Source organism: Cnephaeus nilssonii (assembly GCF_951640355.1).
Source record: "Cnephaeus nilssonii genome assembly, chromosome: 9".
In the NCBI taxonomy this organism is placed as follows: domain Eukaryota; kingdom Metazoa; phylum Chordata; class Mammalia; order Chiroptera; family Vespertilionidae; genus Cnephaeus; species Cnephaeus nilssonii.
Genome location: NC_137080.1, coordinates 79,863,044 through 79,876,192, shown reverse-complemented (window position 1 = coordinate 79,876,192; position 13,149 = coordinate 79,863,044). Strand labels below are relative to the sequence as shown.

The window sequence follows — 13,149 nt, the reverse complement described above, 5'->3', positions numbered from 1 at the left end:
GGCTGGTTTGCCCTGAAGGGTGTCCCAGATTAGGGTGGGCGTTCCCTTGGTTTGTGGGGTGGCCTGGGCGAGGGACCTGTGGTGGTTTTCAGGCTGGCCATGCCCCCCTCCCCCCCCCCCGCCCCAGGAACCCAAGGGGAGGCCCTGGTATCTAGGATTTATTTATCTTCTATAATTGAAACTTTGTAGCCTGGAGCGGAGCCAAGCCTCCTGTTACTCTGTGGCTGCCGCCATTTTTGTTGGGATTTATTTATCTTCTATAATTGAAACTTTGTAGCCTTGAGTGGAGGCCTGGGCCTGCCAGGGTGTGTGGAAAGCTTGGCTTCCTCCATCACCAGGGAAACCCAAGCCTTCTGCTTGCTCCGTGGCCACAGCCATCTTGATTGGGGTTAATTTGCATGCTCGCTCCTGATTGTCTGGTGGGTGTGGCTTGTGGGTATAGGGGAGTGATGGTTAATTTGCATATAACTCTTTTATTAGATAGGATTATTACAAAGCAAATCACTAAGTCCAGATCATACTCAAAGGTGATAGATTATAAAGGAATGTAAATAGCAGGAGGTTGGATTACTGGGAGTCGACTTAGAAGTCTGCCTACCACAATAGATACACACAAAACTTAACAAAACTGATACCAGTCTATAGTACTTGTTTTTCTAACCTATTTTATTCACTCAAAAATAGGTTGTGGATATTTTCCAATGCAATCATATATTTAAAAATTTCAAGCCTGTATAACATTTCATCCTATGGATGTGTGATAATGCTATCAGCCCCCTATTCTTAGTGATTATGAATAAAGAATCTAGATCTGGGTTGACTAGATTGGAATCCTGGTTCCACCATTTAGAATCTGTGAGTCTTTGGGCACTTACTTAACTTCTTTATAGCTTAGTTTCCTTATTGATAAAATGGAGCAAATAATAGTAATACCTACCTCATAGAGTTAAGAACAGTGCCTGACACATAGTAAGCACTCAATGAGTGTTATCATTATTGCCATCATCATTATCACTCTTATTTCGGTTACTAAAATGCTGATGTGACCATATTGTACATACAATTTTATTCACCTCTCTAATTATTTTCTTATGATAAATTCCTAAAAGTGAAATTGCTAAGTCGAAGGATATGTGCACTTTTAATAGCACCAGAAAATTACTTTTTAACAAGGTTAAGTTAATTTATCTTCTCAGCAGAGCATGACAGTCAATGTCTGTTTCTTCCAATTCTCACCAATTCTCGATAATTTCATTTTAATAACTGATGAGAACTTAAATAGCAAGAAATGCTATTACAGTTTCATTTTAACTTTCTTTTTAATTATTGAGTTGAACTTTTAAAAAGTAAGCTATAACTGACATAGAACATTGTATTAGTTTCATTACAACATAATGATTTGATATTTGTATATGTTGAGAAATGATACCATAATAAGTCTAGTTAATATCCATCAGAATACTTAGCTATACAGAATTTTTTTATTACAATTTTAAAAAATATTTTTATTGATTTCAGAGAGGAAGGGAGAGGGAGAGATGGATAGAAACATCAATGATGAGAGAGAATCATTGATCAGCTACTTGCTGTAAGCCCCACACTGGGGATCGAGCCCACAACCCCGGGCATGTGCCCTGACCGGGAATTGAACCATGACTTCCTGACTCATAGGTCGACACTCAACCATGGAGCCATGCTGCCTGGGCTTGATGAGAAAATTTAAGATTACTCTCTTAGTAACCTTCAAATATATAATATAGTATTATTAACTATAGTTGCTATGCTGTACATTATGTCAACATGACTTACTTGTTTTATAACCGGAGGTTTGTACCTTTTGACTCTCTTCACCTATTTAGCTCACTCCTTTATTACTTGTCTCCAGCAACCACCAATATGTTCTCTGTATCTATGACCTTGGGTGTTTTTTGTTGTTGTTGTTGTTTTGTGGCCCTTCCTTCCTTCCTTCCTTCCTTCCTTCCTTCCTTCCTTCCTTCCTTTCTTCCTTCCTTTCTTTTTGTAGATTCCACATATAAACAAGATCATGGAGTATTTGTCTGTATCTGTCTGACTTAGTTCACTTAGCATAATCCTTCTAGATCTATCCTGTTATTGCAAAGGGAAAATTTCATTCTTTTTTATGTTGAATAATATTTCATTGTATATATCTATACCACATTTTCTTTGCCCAATCATCCATCTGTGAACATTTAGGTTGTTTCCATATCATGGCTATTGTAAATAATACTGCAGTGACCTTGGAGTGCATTTAACTTTTTGAACTAGTGTTGTTTTGTTTTGTGTGTGTGTGTGTGTGTGTGTGTGTGTTGTTGTTGTTGTTTTCCATTGTCTTTGGGTAAATAGCCAAAAGTGAAATTGCTAGATCAGATGCTGAACTTTTTAAATCTCCTTATTGGATATTTATATTCTTTGCCATCTTAAAGTGGGACATATTAATTGAACTATTAATTTGTAATGATCCACTTTTATAACATAAATGCCTCTGGAAGTATTGATGCATTGCGACATGAGCAGCCTTGCTGCCAGACAGAATTCACGTCTCACCTGGAAGCAGGAAGCTGAGAAGGCTCTGAGGAAGTTGTCATTTCTCTCTGGGGAGGTAGGATTGTGTGTTCGCTCTTAGAAGACAGCCAGGAAAGCTTTTATTTTCTAGTTGCTGAACCATTCCTATTAAGGGCTTTTTAAGGTTGTGGGGACTCCAGCTATAAGCTGAGTGAAGTGTGTAAAATGGGGTTGTTTCAGGAAGAGCTTTATCGAAATAAAGAACATAATAAATTGGAGAGTGATCTCTCTTGTAAAAATCCCAAAATGGTATTGCCAAGTTGGAAGGAAGACAGACAGGACATCTGGGAGATGAATGATGACTTAAAGGAGACAAACAGGAGATCAGACAACAGAGAAGTTGAAGGCTTGTTTGGGGACCAATCTATCCCTTCTGGTGCCTATCTTGTATATAAATGACCCAGGATGTCTGTGTAAAATTGAAGTAGTAGTTGACTCACTATGCACTTTCTAAGAGCATGAGTTTCCCTGTTTATCTTTGTATGCAGAATGCTAAGATTATGCCAAATTCATAATAGGGGCGTGAGAAATATTACTAGTTTAACTAAAAAAAAATAGATGTAGTAAGACAGTTAGCAAAAGGCCTAGGAAGGTACAGCAATGATGCATGGATGTTTGCAAAAAGAGAGGAATGGAGCTCTTTGCCACATCTACTGTGAGGATGAAGAAATGAGACTGTCGACATCCCTGAAAATGTTGACATTCTGAAGGGACGCACAGTTATTGTGAAGGGCCCCAGTTATTGTGGAGGGACTTCAACCACATCAATGTAGAGCTCAGTCTCCTTAGAAAAAAAAAGAGGCTCTGGGTTGACAAATAGGGAAAAAGAAAGGAACTGGCCACGGTTCTCACTATCTGCAATCATGTACACAACAGGATCAAGGGTGTTATACTAACTAGGCTTCTGTTAGAAGATCAAGTCTGTGTTCGCTCACTTCCCCATCAACATCGTTATTCAGGAGAATGGTTCTCTTGTTGAAATCAGAAATTTCTTGGGTGAAAAATACATCTGCAGAGTTCAGATGAATTCAGGCTTTGCTTGTTCAGTATCTCAAGCCCACAAAGATGAGTTGGTTCTTGAAGGAAATGACATTGAACTTGTATAAAATTCAGCTGCTTTGATTCAGCAAGCCACAACAGTTAAAAACAAGGATATCAGAAAATTTTTGGATGGGATCTATGTTTCTGAAAAAGGAACAGTTCAGCAAGCTGATGAATAAGATCTAAGTTGTCCAGCTGTAGAAATAGCAAGATGCTGAACGATTTGTCACACTTGCGATATTCTAAAGATGCAATAAAAGTCTTTTATTGTGGGCGGAAAAGAGGAATGGAAAGCAAATTGGGGGTAGAATATGGTTATCATGGTCAACCTCACCAAATAAAAAGGATACACCAAAGGCAATGCAAGTTTAATAGATAAGCTTAAGAATTGAGAAATCAATGCAAACCAAGAAGACTGGGAATACAGACATTAGAAAACAACAAAGGGATATCTTGATATTGGCATGAACATCTGCCTCATAGGTGCATATATATATTAGAATCTATAACAGGATGCATTTTCCAAGTGGATCAGTCATTCATTTACTTACTCAGTAACTATACATTGAGCACGCATGATGTGACAGAATATGCTACTCACTGGGCATATGATGGTGAACAAGGTACATTCTATAACTTCAAAAGCAAATAATTACAACACTATAAGGCCATGATGAGACTATGGGTTTTTAAATGAGTTTCAATGTCAAAGCCTAACCCAGCCATGGAGATGATGCAGGCTTCCCAGAGGAGATGAGGAAATAGGGCTATTGTGATGAATGACTAGTTGAGCTGAGGGAGGAGAGTTAAGAGAGTAAATTCCTGAAAGGGGCAGCAGAATGCACCACAATATGGAGTTGAAAAGATTTGGAGGATTCACTCAGGAAACCTCATGCATTTTGGTGTGCATAAAGCCTGGAGCCTGCACAAGAAGCAGGCATATAACTGATTGGATTTTTTAAATTTTTCACCACCTATTGTATCCGTAGTGGCATGACTTAAAATAAGTACAATTCTTAAATATTAGTTTAGAATTGTTGAGACATAAAAGTCAAAAATTGGCTAGAACATGTTGAGAATGTTTACATTTGACTGGAATATTTGTGTGCAGCCACAGAAAGGTAAGTTCCATGACAGGCCAAACTCAACTATTATTTTTTGCCATTGAATCCCCAATTTCTGGAATTATGCCTAGAAAATATTTGTTGATGGAAAGTAAAGGAATGAATGATGCAGCCACAACTTGACAAAATGTTTAACATGAAATGCTTTAAATTCCAGATTGGTTTCTGGCTGATATTTTTGTATTTATTGGCCTACTTCCCTGTTCACCAATAATTTGTGGTCAGCAAATAAAAATCAATGTTAATATTAGCCTACATTAAACACAATTAGCGAGGAAAATCTTCAAGAAATAAAAAACATCATGCCTTCTAAAATCAAATATTTTTTCTTAGATTATTTCAGTGTTCTCCACCAGGGACAATATCCTCCTCCCCACCCAACACACACACACACACACACACACACACACACACACACACGTGATATTTAGCAATGTCTGAAGACATTTTTTATTGTCAGGACAGGAAGAATGCTACTGGCATCTGGAGGGTAGAAACAGGGATGCTCATAAACATTCTACAATATACAGGATGGCCCCCACAACAAAAAAAAATATCCAGTCCAAAATGTCAGTAATGCTAATATTGAGAACTCTTGGATATTTTAAATCAGGATCTCTACTTATTTGGCACAGATCAACAGTGGTGGTTTTACTTTTAATGCTTAGCACTCTTCTAGCTCTTAAAGTCTGTGTTTTTATTACAGAAAATGCATTTGACTCTTTAACCTAACAAAATATAGTAGAAGGCATAGATGAGAAAATGGATTTTGGCTCTTGAACAAAGTGTGCATGGAAGAGTTAGCCATTTGCCTGCTGCTAAAATGAGATAAAATATTGGAGCCATTTTTTTTCTTGTTTTCTTTCCAGAAAACAAGATCACTGTATTTTCATTTTTTAAAGGAAAGATGGTAATACTTTGCCCACAGTTATTGATAAATAATGGTGAGATTTCAAGCACTGACTTACTAGAGCTCTTTGAAACACATCTTTCACTTTTCCTTTGTTCTTTAGGATTGAATTTTTATATAAACTCTACCTCTGTAAGTATAAGAATTTATAACCAAGGTTGGTCTTCATTTTTGGCTATAGTACCAGCAGTAGTTAACCATTGGTAGTGGATAAACTACTAAAACAATTGCTACACCATAGACATAGAGCTTCTGCTCTAAGCCTCCTCACTATCATCCCCAGTGACACAGCCCCACTCCAGACCCTTCTCTATCACCCCACACTTCAGCAATTACAGGGTTAATTAATAACTGCCCCAGTAAGTGCCTGTCAGCTCCAATAGCTTCTGTTCTGATTGGCTGATTCCAACAACACTCCCAGCCTCCCCAAGTTGTTAAATACTTTGAATAGTGTTTTGATTATATCACCAGCTACAACCTTGGTCAAGTAGTTCTGTCATTATTATTGGTGGAGGTGGTGCTTATCTTCTTAAATGTCAATAAGTGAAAGTAGGTGAAAAGCTTCTTTTCCTTGATATCTAGGTATTTGTTTAAATGTTTTCAAGGAAAACAGAAAACCTCAGATACGAACCAAAATTTGGTCTTCCACAATATCTTCCTTTAAGTTCCAGGAAATATATCTATGTCATTTGGCAAATAAATTATGGTAAAAAAATTCATGGCAAAAATGTGACTGTTCTGTTCAGGTTCATTTCAAATGTGCAATACACAGAGAATTATAAATAATAGTATAAATGAAGCACAATTTCTAACTCATAAGAATAAAAAAGTGACAATGATGTTTACATGGAGAAAAAAATAGTGAGGAAATGAGCAACATGAAACAAATGGTTTAATTATAGAGTACTAAATCCATATAATGAGAGATTAAATATACAAGCATGATAAAAAGGGAATGACATCATTCAATTTTCAGGCACTAAAATTCCTGAAAAGAGATCTCTTCAATTTTAAAATTAAAGATATTTCAATACTAATATCATTATTATTTTTATAAGTTTAATCAATACAAAAAGTACAAAGACAAGAGTAAAAAATAAGTCCAAGTCTCACCACTCAGAAAAATTATCATTAATAACTGGTGAACCATGATCTACATGTTGCTTAATGTACTTAGGCAGACATGATGGATGGATGGATGGATGTTTAGATAGAAAGATAGGTAGATAGATTGAAAAACAAAGTGATATTACACTATGTTTTATTACAAATAATTATATTTTACTAATTCTGAATTTTTTAAAAGCAAAATAACTTTTGGAGTTGAAATGTTTTTTCTGAACTTTACACAGAGTTCAAGAATGATAACAGATAGTCCTTTCTAGAATTTTTATGGATAAGAGAAAAATGCAAAACATTAAGAATTGACGTTTTTTAAATATTTGTTTCTCTTTTTAAGGCCATCCTTATATTTTCCTTAATAGGAAACATTTGAAATTAGCAGACTTTCTTATAGCATCTTCTTTCCCAGCTCCTGAACTTTGTTACTTATTAATAATTTATTCTAATATAGTCATTATCCCCCAAGTTATTTAGGCTTAGTTCTGCATTTAAATAGAGTCCAGGCCCATCATCAGCCTTTTCGCTGAATCCATACATGATGTTTGTGTTGTTTCATGATTGATTGAAGAAGTGTATGTTATCTGCCTACTTTTTATGGAATATGAGTATTTAGCCCATTTATACCAGCTCTGACACACATGTTTGCTCTTCACATACTCTCATTGTGGTTATATCATCATTTTTATTAAATCAATGGTCAATGATTATATTAATAATGACTACAAGCAGTTTTGGAGTTGAGCCATGATTAAATTTCAATCCCATACAGATTTTTCCACAAATTAGTGTTTGCTTTGCTTTTCTATGTTAATATTGCTAATTCTTTCTAAACTTAGCATTATTTTCCACATGTCACAATGCTTTAAGTAATGGGTTAGGCCAATTGTTTCCTCTCAAAGATGTTGCTTCTAAGGAGCCTTCTATTCTCCTGAGCCAGTCAACTGACTTCTCTCTAAGGCTGCAGCGACCTTGCCACCTTTGGTTGGATGTGACCCCTTTCTTGTATGTCCTATGATTTTGGTCCTATTTCCCAAATCTCATCTTCTTGTCACAGGGAACACATTTTGAGTAAAGAGAGCTTGGAAGTAAACATTTGAAATCTTGCATATCTGAAAATGTTCTTTTTTAATCTTTATTGTTGAAAGTATTACATATGTCCCCCAATTTTCCCCCATCAACCCGCTCCAGCCCTCATCTTATGCATTGAAAGGTTGCCAGTTTGATTCCTGGTCAGGTCAAGCCTGGGTTGTGGGTTTGATCCCCAGTCCCCAATCAAGGCACAACAGAAGGCACCTATTGAAGTCAGTCTCTCTCTCTCTCTCTCTCTCTCTCTCTCTCTCTCTCTCTCTCTTTCTCACTCCCTCTCTCCCCCAATTCTTCTCTCTAAGCATGTCCTCGAGTGAGGATTAAAAATAATAATAATAAAATAAACAAAAGAAGTTGTGTATCAACTTTCTCAGCTTCTTTTTTTTTGTTTTATCCTTGAGAGTATTTAAGTCACAATTAATACTTGAGTTGCAGCTATCTTCTTGTTTCATTGAGGATAAATAGTGTTTCCATAATTTTCATTTTCTGTTAATACTGGTAAATTTCAAGGAAGGAGATTGGATCAGAAAATTGTATTCTTCCATCTTCAACTGAAATTCCAGTTACTGAGAATTTTAAATACCTTGAAGTTTTATGTAAACTAGCTTGAGGTAAAATCAAAATTCTTCAAGATTCCTGAAAATAATCTCTTTTTAATGGCTATGCAATTTTATTATATTTTTATTTTTTAAAATATAATTTTATTGGTTTTAGAGAGAGGGGAAGGGATTGAGAGAGAGAGAGAGAGAGAGAGAATATTAACAAGAGAGAAACATCAGCATCCATCCATGTCCTGCACGTGGGCACCTTGGAGAGGCAGGAGAATGCTCTGGGTAAGGTGCCCTCAGGGGAGCTGCTCAGATTAACCTTGCTGAGGCTCTTACCCTCAGAGGCTGGGTGTCCCCGCTGGAGATTGAGCCTGGAACCTGGGCATGTGCCTTGACTGGTAATTGAACCAGTGACCTCCTGGTGCATGGGTCAACACTCAACCACTGAGCAACACTAGCTAGGCTTAATTTATGTTTTGTGTTTTTTTAAAATTTTATTCTGGCAAAATTTAATCTTAAATATTTATTGTATAACTTTATTTATGTTTACTAATTCTTGAGTTTTAGAATATTTCAACTTGACATAAAACTACCTATGATAGGTAATGAGTGTACATTTTTAAAAATATTTTTAAGGATAAGTCAATAATGATATATTTCCTCAGATTTTCTGCTGTGATGCCTGATAGTATTAGATGTATGACCACTGTTTTTGTTTACATTTATTTTTGTAGTTAAAATCATCAAGGCCCTACTAAAACAATGGTCTTGCCCTGTCTGTAATATTTTGGGCTATTATGAGACCTTTATAAGGACAGTAATGTGGAAATACTTCTTTCTCAGGTACAAGTTTGCTTTTAAGACTTCTAGAACCACAGTGTTATAAAGTGTAATTCAAAGCCTGCATACCTACAAATGACATCTTGATTTTGTAACTGGTCTTCATGAAAAATTATTTATCCTTAAATATATTCTACCTAGAGGCCCGATGCATGAAATTCATGCAAGAGTAGGCCTTCCTTCCCCAGCTGCTGCCGGCACCGGCTTCCCTCTGGCACCCAGGACCCTGGCTTCCCTTGCAGCCCTGGCTTTGTCCGGAAGGATGTCTGGTCTAATTAGCATATTACGCTTTTATTATTATAGATATTTTCTCATTAGTACCACATTTAAAAGGCCCAGAATAGTAAGAGGAATAATGATGAGTAGATGCAATAATGATGGCCAGGTATTTTCCATCTAATGACTGGCAGGAACTCTATCAGAAATAGACATGTGTAACAACAGTTATCAACATTGTACTACCATACTCCAGAAGAGTTCATTGCAAGTGAGATGCACATTGTTATTTTTAAATCTTCATAATACTCTGCAACATGGCAATGGCGTACTGCATAGGAGAAAAAAATATCCTTTCAAACTAAACTTTAGTGTTGGAGTATATTTCGCTAATTATTGCAAAGTTATTGCAGGTCTCAAACTACCAAACTCTTAAACACAAATGTGGAATGTATGGTATGGGAACACTGTATTAGGATTAAACCATTTATTTCCAAGGTGAAACTGCTTTAAAAGCAGTGTTGTAGGTATCAAAAGTTAGATACCATATACATAAATGTGGAAATACAGTTGATAATCTAGAACCGTCAGTCTGCATTTTTTCCAAACAGAAAAAAAATACTCTTTCAATAGCAACATGGGATATATTATTGTCAGTCTATGGCAGAGAAACTTACGCTCACCATGCAATTTTCAGCCCCCTAATAGTTAAGATCTATGTGAGTAGTTCTGGCTAATTAACTCTCAAAAGGGTTCTGTGTGTCACTTCTGGGCTAAGCCTATGGAAACCCATATTTGATTTTTCAGTCTTGCTCTTGTTTTGCTACAGCAGACATGGAGTTCTTAGTGTCTTAATCTCAGAGCTTCAATAGCCTGAGTGCCTGAGTGAAGAAGTGGAGCAAAGTCCCACTAATCTGCAAAGGACATACAGTATGAATAGGAAGGAAACCTTGGCTGTGTTAAGTCACTGGAATTTTGTTGGTACTTGTATCTTTCAACAAATATGTTTATTTCATATAAATTATCTGATTCATTGGCATGAAAAATTTAATAATATTATCTTATCATTTCAGTATCTGTAGGATCTGTGGTGATGTAACCCCTCTGGCTCCTGAGAATGGTTCATTTTTGTCTTCTCTCTTTCCTGTTATGTCTAGCTAGAGGTTAATTTATCTTTTTGGTCTTCTCTACAAACAATATTTTGTTTCTATTGATTTTTCTACCTGTTTTAAATTTTCTACTTAATTGATTTGTACTCTCGTGTGCTGTTTTCTTTCTTTTGCTTACTATAAGTTGAATTTCATCTTTCTCTAGTTTCTTACAGTAGAAACTGAGATCATTGATTTGAGATCTTTCTTCTTTTCTGACATAGGTGTTTAGTTAGTGCAATAAATCTTCCCCTAAGTATTGATTCAGTGGCACATAGTTTGGTAGTGTGTTTTAATTTTTATTCAGGTCAAAATACTTTCTAATTTTTTTCTTTGATCCATGGGTTACATATGTCATTTAGTTTCCAAGATTTTAAGGGTACCCCAGAGATTCTTATACTATTGATTTCTAATTTAATTACATTTTGGTTAGAGAACACACTTTGTATGATTTGAAGTCTTTCAAATTTATTGAGACTTGTTTGATGGCCCAGAACATGGTCTATATTTATAAAGATTCCCTGTGCATTCTGCAGTTGTTGCTGCTCCATAAATTTTAGCTGGTTGATAGCATTCTTTCAGTCATCTATCAGCTTACTGATTTTTTCATCTACTTGTTCCAGCAATTATTGAGAGAGGGTTACTGAAATCTGACTGTAATTATGGATCTGTCTCTCTTTTTGCAGTTCAATTCTCGAAGCCCTATCATTAGGTACATGAACATTTAGGATTATTATGAACCTCTGATGTACTGACCCAGGAATAATTATGAAATGATCTTCATTATCCCTAGTAGTATTGTTTATAATGATTTGCATTGTTAGATATTAATATAGTCACTCCAGCTTTCATTTGGTTACTGTCAACATGGTATGACTTTCTCTGTTCTTCTTTTAATTGATCTATGTGTTTACATTTTAAGTGAGTTTCTTGTAGACGCTAAAAGTTGGATCTTGCTTTTTTTACTCCCATATGACATTCACTTTTAATTTGAGCATGTAGTGCATTTATATTTCATATCATCTTGATGATTCAAGTTAGGTCTATCATTTGCTTATCTATCCTTTGTTTCTTTTTATTTTATTTTTTTCTATTTTCCTTTGGTGTTTTTTATTGGGTGGTTTTTGTTATTCCATCTTATCTCCTTAGCTATGCCTCTTTGAGTTTTTTTATTATTATTTAAATGGTTGCTCTAGAGTTTATAGTATACAGCCTTTTTATTTATCCTTATCCAAGGATATGTTTTACTGATTTGAGAGAGAGAGAGAGAGAGAGAGAGAGAGAGAGAGAGAGAGAGAGAGATATTTATGTGAGAGAAACATTGACCGGCTCTCTCTTGCACACACCCCAACCAGGGACCAAACCTGCAACCCAGACAAATGCCCCAACCAGGAATAGAACCCCTGACCCTTTAGTGTACAAGACAATGCTCCAACCAAGTGAGCCACAACAGCCAGGGTTATAGTAAACATCTTGAACATCAAAGTTTGCTTTTAAGGGATATTATACCAGTGTACAAATAGAATAAGAACTTTATAGTAGTACTAGAGGCCCGGTGCATGAAATTCATGCATGGGTAGGGTCCCTAGGATCAGGGCCGATCAGGGCCTTCCTTCCCGCAGCTGCAGGCTGCCAGCTGGGGCCTTCCTTCATCCGTGCTGCCCCCTGGTGGTCAGCGCATGTCATAGTGAGCATTCGAACTCCTGGTCAGTCAAACTCCTGAGGGGACAATTTGCATATTAGCCTTTTATTATATAGGATACTTCCATTTCTCCCTCTCAGCCTTTTCATTGTTATCATATATTATTGTTGTCATGTGTTTTACATATGTTATAAACCCTATGCTACATTGCTATTATTTTTAAATAATTACCTTGAAAAATATTTAAATAAGAAAAAGGTGTGTATTTTCCCATATAACCGAAATTTACATTGTCTTTTGTTCTAATATATAGACCCTTATTTCCATCTGTTATCATTTTTCTTCCTTTGAAGGATTTCCTTTAATATTTCTTTAAAAGTGTTTATTTTTCCTTCATTTCTGAAAGGTATTTTTACTAAATAATAGATTTCTAGATTGGCAGATTTTTTTTTCTTAATTTTTTTAATCCTCACCAAGGATATGTTCTTTTTTTGTTGTTGTTGATTAATTGATTTTAGAGAGAGAAGAATGGACAGAGAGGGAGAGGGAGACAGAGGGAGAGGAACATCGATGGGCCTCCCATACACCCCTCAATTGGGGATCTAACCTGTGGCCTAGGTATGTGCCCTTACTGGGAATTGAACCTGAACCTTTTGGTGTATGGGATGATGCTCAAACACACTGAGCACCCGGCCAGGGCTTCTTTCAGTATTTTAAAGATGTTGCTCCATTATCTTCTTGCTTGCATTTTACCCCCCAATGTGACACTTCCTGTCAACTTTATCTTTGTTCCTTTGTATATATCATTTTACTCAGGCTGCTCTTTAAAAAATCTGGTTTTGAACAAAACCTGTTTTTTTACAATTTGATGGTGATGTGCCTTAATGTA

General features: G+C 36.1%; 1 protein-coding gene and 1 pseudogene across 3 annotated transcripts in view; both read left to right on the top strand.

Moving 5' to 3' along the window:
* The window catches only part of PTCHD4 (patched domain containing 4), a gene marked incomplete at both ends in the record, with an annotated part of 167,498 nt that overhangs the window by 79,636 nt on the left and 74,713 nt on the right, over positions 1-13,149 (top strand). The window lies entirely within an intron of this gene.
* Positions 2,528-3,813, top strand: LOC307105385 (large ribosomal subunit protein uL6-like; annotated as a pseudogene). Its single transcript has 3 exons — positions 2,528-2,620; positions 2,764-2,933; positions 3,251-3,813. The product of its transcript is annotated as a large ribosomal subunit protein uL6-like (transcript).